This window comes from Chrysochloris asiatica, unplaced genomic scaffold (genome assembly GCF_000296735.1).
Source record: "Chrysochloris asiatica unplaced genomic scaffold, ChrAsi1.0 scaffold00335, whole genome shotgun sequence".
Taxonomy (NCBI): Eukaryota; Metazoa; Chordata; class Mammalia; order Afrosoricida; family Chrysochloridae; genus Chrysochloris; species Chrysochloris asiatica.
Window position 1 is genome coordinate 433,147 of NW_006408853.1, and position 7,839 is coordinate 440,985.

Here is a 7,839-nt window from a genome sequence, read left to right on the forward strand (position 1 = left end):
AGAGGAGAATTGCCCCACAGGTTTTCTAAGGCTGTAATTCTTGCAGAAGCAGACTGCCACAGCTTTCTCCTGGGGAGTAGCTGGTGGTTCAAACAACTAACTTTCAGTTAACAGTTCAATCAGCTAACTTTCAGTTAACAGCTTTCAGTTAATAGCGTTAGCCACCCATAATCCTCAGTGAAAGTGTTGTTATTGTCGTTAAGTGCCATTGAATCAATTCTGATTCATAACAACCTTGAATAGAGTTTTCGAGAATTGACTAGTGAGTTTCAACTTCTGACTTTCTGTTCAAATCAACTTTTCAGTCCAGTGTTTATACTACAGTGCCTTACAAGAATTCCTCAGTGGAAGTATAGGGCAATAGAAATAACTAGCCTATGGAAGACCAGTTAATAATTATTGAAATTTATGTACCATCATTAAAGCTAGTGATGATGAAATTGAAGAATTCAACGAACTTCTTCATCTGAAATTGATCAAACATGAAAATAAGATGTATTTATAATTACTGGTGATTGGAATACAAAGGTTGGAAACAAAGAGGAAGGATCAGTAGTTGGAAAAAAATGCCCAGGTGACAGAAATGATGTTGGAGAAATCACATGATAGAATTTTACAAGACCAATTACTTATTCACAGCAAATACCCTCTTTTTAACAACATAAAAGACAACTTTATACAATGACTTCAGCAGATGGAATATTCAGAAATCAAAATGACAACATCTATGGGAAAAGATGATGGAAAAGCTCCATATTCATAAGCCAGAAAAAGGCTGGGAGCAGACAGTGGGATCTGCTCCTTTGCAAGTTCAGGTTGAAGCTGAAGAAAATTAAAACAAGTGCACAGGAGCCAAAATTTAACCATGAACGTTTTCCACCTGAAATTAGAGAACTGACTGGATGAATTAGACACTAATGACAGAAAACCAGAAGAGTTGTGGCATGACATCAAAAACATCATACAGGAAGAAAGCAAAAGATCATTAAGAAGATATGAAGGAAGGATAAGACCAAAATATATGTCAGAAGAGACTCTTGCATTCCAGTGTAGAGATGTCAAAGTAAATGGAAGAAATGAGGAGATAAAAGAAGTAAACAGAAAATTTCAAATGGCAGTTCAAGGAGACAAAGTCAGGTATTATAATGAAATGTTCAGAGACCTGAATATGAAAACTAAAACCAAAGAACACACTCAGCATTTCTCAAACTGAAAGAACTGAAGAAAAAAATTCAATCCTTAGCTTGTAATACTGAATGAGTATATGGACAAAATATGAAAAGATACAGAAACCATCTAAAGAAGATGGAAGGAATACACAAAATCACTGTATCAAAAAGTAATGGTCAATATGCTATCATTTCAAGAGGTAGCATAAGTTCAAGAGCCAACTGTACTTAAAGAAGTTTTTGGCAAAGAAAAAGACTCTGGGAATTTATGCAAAACAAACTCACATCTTTCATCTAATTGATACAGCACTGGAGGCACTTACTCACCTATGCCAAAAAAATTTGGAAGAGAGTTACCTGGCCAATTGGTTAGAAGAGATTCATATTTGTTCCCATTTCAAAGAGATGTGATCTCTGTATTATGTAGTCAATGGAATACATAAATCATTGGACAATATCATTAATATCACATGCAAGTAAATTTTTGTTAAAGATAATTAAAAAAATGATTTCACAATGCCTGGATATGGAACTGGCAGAGGTTCATACCAAGATGTTTACTTGCACATTATTGATTATACAAATGCTCTTAACTATGTGGTTTATGACAAGCTATGGATCACATTGCTAAAAATGGGTATTCTAAAACACTTAATTGTGTACATCAGGAATCTGTACACAGACTAAAAGGCAGTTGTTTGAACAGCACAAAGTGATGCTGAATCCTGAATCAGTTTAAGTGTTTGCTAGGATTGTATTCTTTTACCACCCTTATTAAATCTGTATGTTGATCAAATTATTTTAGGAGCTAGGTTATGTGAAGAAGAATGTTGGCATCAGGATTAGAGGATTAGTCTGTAATCACTTGTGATATGCAGATGATAAAAACTTGCTTCCTGAAATCAAAGGGACTTAAAATAGATATTGAAGGAAGATCAAATGACAGTCTTCAGTTTGGGTTGCACTTCAGTGTAAAGGAAACAAAAATCCTCACAACTGAAACAAATTACATCATGATAAATGGAGAAAAGATTGAAGTTGGTAAAGATGTCATTTTGCTTGGATCCACTATCAACATTCATGGAAGCAGAAGTCCAGAAATAAAACAACATATTGCATTGGGAAAATCTGCTGCACAGCACCTCTTTAAAGTACTCATATTCATGTGAAAGTTGTGAAATACATAAGGAACACCATAGAAGAATTGATGCATTTTAGTTATGGTGTTGAAGAGTATTAAATGTATCAAGGACTGCCAGAAGGACAAACTAATCTGTGTTGGAAGAACTACAGAAAGAATGCTCCTTAGAAGCCAGGATGGTAAGTAAGACTTTGTCTTTCATAATTTAAACATGTTATAAGGAGCTCTGGTAGCATAGTGGTTACGAATCGGGCTGTGAACCTTAAGGCCAGCAGTTCGAAACTACCAGCTGCTCCGCGGGAGAAAGATGAGGCATTCTGCTCCCATAAAGATTTACAGCCTCAGAAACCCTATACATGGTCGCTATGGGTCGGAACCGACTCGACGGCACTTAACAACAACAACAATCAGGAGAGTCCAGTCACTGGAGAAGGACGTCAGACTTGGTACAGTGGAGCGTCAGTGAGAAACTGGAAGAACTCCAAAGACATGAATTGGTACAGTGGCAGCAGCAATTGGCTCGAGTTTAGCAACAATTGTAAAGATGGTTTAGAACTGGGCAGTGTTTTATTCTATTGCACATAGGGTTTCGGTGAGTTGTAACTGACTCAATGGCACCTAACAACACTAACATGTGTGTTCTGATTTTCATGTACAGAATTGTGACATTCTGGTTCATCTCTGGTTCCAGCAACTGTGGAAGAGCATGTGCATGTCTTCTTGATACTGAGAGGTAGATATGTTATTAAATCAATTCCTTCCTTTCCAGTAGGAAACTGTATAGAATTGAGCCTAGAAGGAATACTTTTATTAGAGTCCAAGGCACACTAAAAGGAGGTACTGGTGCAGGGAGACAATTGGCAAATGTTCTTACTAAGAGAGTTTTTCATCTCTAATTCCTAAAAGCCCATCTCATCCCTGAACACAAAACTGTTTGAGGGTAAGTCAGTTGACATATGACTGTGTACTTCCAATCTATTGTAAATAGAATCATTGTGTGGTGGACACATGTTTTTGCTTCTACCTCCGTATTCTGACATTTAAAGCACCAGCAAGCCTTTTTAAATGATGTACGAGCAAGACCTGAACATTTTACTCTCCCTTTTGTTCTCCAATCAGATCCCTGATATGAGAATTTGTGGTGTTTTTCATTGAATAAGGCCCTCGACAATATGTAGAATTTGGTAAGCACTCCACAGCAAAGTGGGTTTGAATCACAGGTCAGCAGGTCAAACTCGTTGGCCAGTCCTTGGAAACCCTACACAGGGTCTCTTTGAGTTGGAACCAACTTGATTGCCCTTATCAGCAACAACTTTGCACATACTTTGAGAGTAGGAGAGTAATAAAAGATGTGCTTACATAAAATGAATTTGTCACAGGAGAAAGCTCCCTAAATCTTTTATTCCCTGATAAGAATTTATGTTTGTTTGCTGTGTGGAGCAACTTGGCACCTAGAAGAGATGCAGATAATGTCAACAGATGTCTGAATTTTTCAATATTAAAGGTTTATGTGATCTTTATCTAAAAGGAGTAGGTGATAATAACTATATCATCCATATACTTCTCAGAGTTCCAAATTTATAAATAATTATTTTGGACTAAAAAAAGTTCAACTTTCATTACATCATTGTTGTTTTTGTTGATGTTAAGTGCTGTCGTTTCTAATTTGTAGTGAGCCTGTATAGGAATTCCAAGCCTTTTGTTGTTGTTGTTTATCTTCCTGGGAGGTGAAAGCCTCAACTTTCTCCTTATAATTGTTGTTGTTAAGTGCCATTGAGTTAGTTTAACTCATAGAGACCCTGTATAGGGTTTCTGAGGAGCAGATGGTGTATTTGAACCACCTACCTTGCAGTTCAAACCGACTTTTCCTGTCCAGTATGTATGGATATTATCTTACTACAGATAGCACTGTACTTCAAGACATATCTTGAAATGTTCTTTTTGATGACAAATGCAATGCTATTCTTCTGCAATTTGTCTTTCCCAGCATAGCAATCCATGTGATTGTCAGATTCAAATTGCCTAATACAAGACCATTGCAGTTCACTAATGCCTAGTATTCACTACTTGTCTATCAGCTTGTTACAATGTGGTGGCTTGCACATTGCTGTGATTCTGGAAGCTATGCCACAAGATTTTAAAATACCATCAGAGTCACCCACAGTGGACACCTTTCAGCTGAGCTTCCAGATGAAGACAGACCAGAATGGAGAGACGGATTACTTGTAAATATTTAATCACTAAAAACCTTGTGAATACAGCACGTGGCGCCACCCTTGAGGGGAGATGTTTCAAGTAAAAGCAATCCGTACTTTTAAACTCTTAAAGGTTTGGATAGCAGGCAACATGAATTTACAGCACTGTGGTACTGTGAGTTAATGCATCAGACTGCAAGGTTGGGAGTTCAAGCTCACCAGCTGCTCTTGGGAAACCCTATACAGGGTCGCTATGTGTCGGAACCGACTCCATGGCACTTCACAACAACAACAACAAGGGTGATAAGAGAGGCGTTAGACTGGAGAGCCGGTTTGATTCCAGCGAGGAGCAAGGAGGATCAAGGGGCAGCACCTCTACAACCCAGAGCCATCTCAGCCCACACTGGAGTCCCAGAGTACCAGCCGCCCCCCTAGTTCCCACTGCTTTATCAAAGGCTGGCTTACTCTCAGTTGCCCAACCCCTACTAACACCTGGGAAAAACATACGCCGCCGCTGCCACCAACCATCTGTACCAGCCGCAGCCACCAGCAGGCCTGGCTGGGCCGCCAGGGTCAGGAGGGATGCGGCCTGCCCTTGCACCACCGGCGCCCCGCCGGCCTGCTGCCCCACCTTTTGGGCCTGTGGGCGACCTCAGGGAGGCCTACCGCGGCTGGGACCTGTTGTTCCCACACGCTCATGCCCTGGACGCCGCGGGCCTCGCCAAGAACCTGGGACTCCAGAACATGGCGCATCGGATAGACCAGGTGCAGAATGTCGACGACCAGCATATGTTTTGCACAATTAAATGGTCATTAGCAAAGGTCCTGTTTGAATAACCAAGAACCTCTTGAGTCTCCCCTGCCAGAAGGAGCTGGTAGGAACAGTGCTGAATCCCAGCGAAGTCTTTTGCTGGGTCCCAGGAAGACTCTCCCTTCTGAGTTCCAAGTCGAAATACAAAGTGACAGAGTTGCTGAAGTACAACGTCGCCTGTCCCCGCCTGAGTGCTTGAATGCCTCTCCTTTGGGAGGTGGTCTCAGAAGAACCAAATCTAAGAATGGGGGCCGCTCCTTACACGAAAAATTGGACAAGATTGGTTTGAATCTTCTAGCCAGTCGCAGGAAAGCTGCCCACTTGACTCTTCTTACTTCCCTGTTCATTTGCCTCCAGACTTTGCATATGTCTGCGAAGCTGAGTTTGCTAGTAAACCTGTGGCTGAATACTTAACCCGACCACATTTAGAAGGACAGAATGAGCTGGCAACTTGGAAGAACATGCTGCTGGCAGCCCAGCAAGTGTGTAAAGAATTCACGGACCTTCTCACTTAAGACCTAACGCCCGACGGGAACAACTGGCCCACCCCAGTCTTGCAGACAAACATCTAGAACTGCCTGTCTCATTTCAGCTTGATTATTCATGGCTTTGACTGCCAGGCCATCTGAACTGTCATGTCTGCTGCACAGATCTACATCAAGGAAGCCTTGATCGTAATAAACACATCTGACATGAACTCTGGAGACCAGAGCCCAGCTGACTCCAACAAAACCCTTGAGAAAATGGAGAAGCACAGGAAATATAACAGGGCTTGAACAAAGGGACCAAACATCAGGAAAGTAAAAGAGAATGACATTGGTCATTGGACTAAAAACCACCCCAACCCCAACCCCCTACCGCCTTAAGGGGACAGTTTGTTACCTACCTTCTTGTTGATTTTTATTTTGGGATTGGCAGTGATTTTTTTTTTTTTTTTTACATGCCCACTGGATTTTTTTCATTGTTCCTCTAGTGCTGAAGTCTCCACTAACTTTGGGCAAGTTATCAAGTGAACCAAGTCCTGTTATTACTCTTGTTAAGCTTTGATTTTACCTTCTTTTATTTAAAAAAATGGTTTTTAGAAACCCATTTTCTTTCTCTAAAAATGGTGCTACAGTTTATTTTACTTGTTGTTAAGTGCTGTCGAGTCGGTTCCGACCCATAGCAACCCTGTACAGGGTTTCCAAGGCTGTAAATCTTTAGGCGAGCAGAACGCCTCATATTTCTCCCTTGGAGTGACTGGTAGTTTTGCACTGCTGACTTTGCGGCTCGCAGTCTGATTCGTAACCACTACGCTACCAGAGCTTCTTAAAGGGTACTAAACCCTTTAAGTAAAATAAATTTCCCCGCCTAACAACAATTACTATTAATTAATCAAATTAATTCAAATTAATTTGAAATATCAAATTAATGTGATTTAAATCAATCATAACATTGAATTATCCCCGCTCCCCCCCGCAAACACACATTTTTAAAGACTGCTTTTGGAGTCTTTAAATAAAGATTGAAAAGCATTTTGCTTCTTCAGATATCAAATCCTGCATGAGAAAGCAAAAGTTCTGTCTTTGAAACTAGTTAAAAAATAGGTGGTATTTGACACGCTTTCAACTTCTTGCTCAAAGGGGGAGGGGCTTCAGGTTGTAGGAAACTTGTAGAAATAGCCTGCTGAAGATTGTTTATTTTAGATAAACAAAGACTCCTTAAGTAAATTCTTCAAATGGGAGACTTCTTTGAAATGACATGTTCCCTTGAGGTACAAAAGCTCTATTTGCTTATTTTTTTTAAGCTTTTTTTTTTTTTTTAAGAAGAGTAAATTTGAGGAATTTTGTTTGTTGCCCATTGTCTCCAAGTCCTCCTGGTGACTGTATATGTTAAACTGCGCTGATTATACAGATTTTATTTATACATAATTTAATGGGGTATGTAAATACTGGTGAACTTTTTAGGACTTTTTTGAGAAATGGGATTCAATTTTAATATTAATTTTTAAATGTGATGGGATGATCTAGAACACATCTTTAGGTTTTATTCATCTGTACACAGAGTATTAAGAGTGAAGCTAGTGGACTTTGTTCTTGACATGGAAGGGTCTATTTAATTGAACCTCTTTGCTCAGAAAGCAATAACTTTGTGTCTATTTCCTATTGGGCTGAACCCCCTGAAATGAGTGTGTGGTATAGTGTGTGTGGCTGAAAACCAGAGGTTGGGGGCTGTGTTCCTTGGCTGTATAAATGCTCCCAAAAGAAGTCTGCTGTGTATATGGTATCTGTAAAATAAAACTGTTCTCAATAGGGGGAAGAAAAAAAAAAGAACCCACCTGTGAATAGCTGTGAAACACTGTCAGCACAAGAATACTGAAACATATTGAAGAACACCAGAATATTGTCAGATACAGTGCCAGGAAATGAGTCCCTCAGATGGGAAAGCACTCAACATGCAATTGGGGAAGAGCTGTCTCCTCAAACTAGAGTTGACCGTGATGACGCATATGGAGTAAAGCCTTCAGGACCTCCATTTGATGAT

At 39.9% G+C, this 7,839-nt stretch overlaps 1 pseudogene; it reads left to right on the forward strand.

Annotated features, from left to right (window-relative positions):
- The first annotated feature begins 4,596 nt into the window (after positions 1–4,596).
- Positions 4,597–6,092, forward strand: LOC102837808 (annotated as a pseudogene).
- Positions 6,093–7,839: the final 1,747 nt, after the last annotated feature.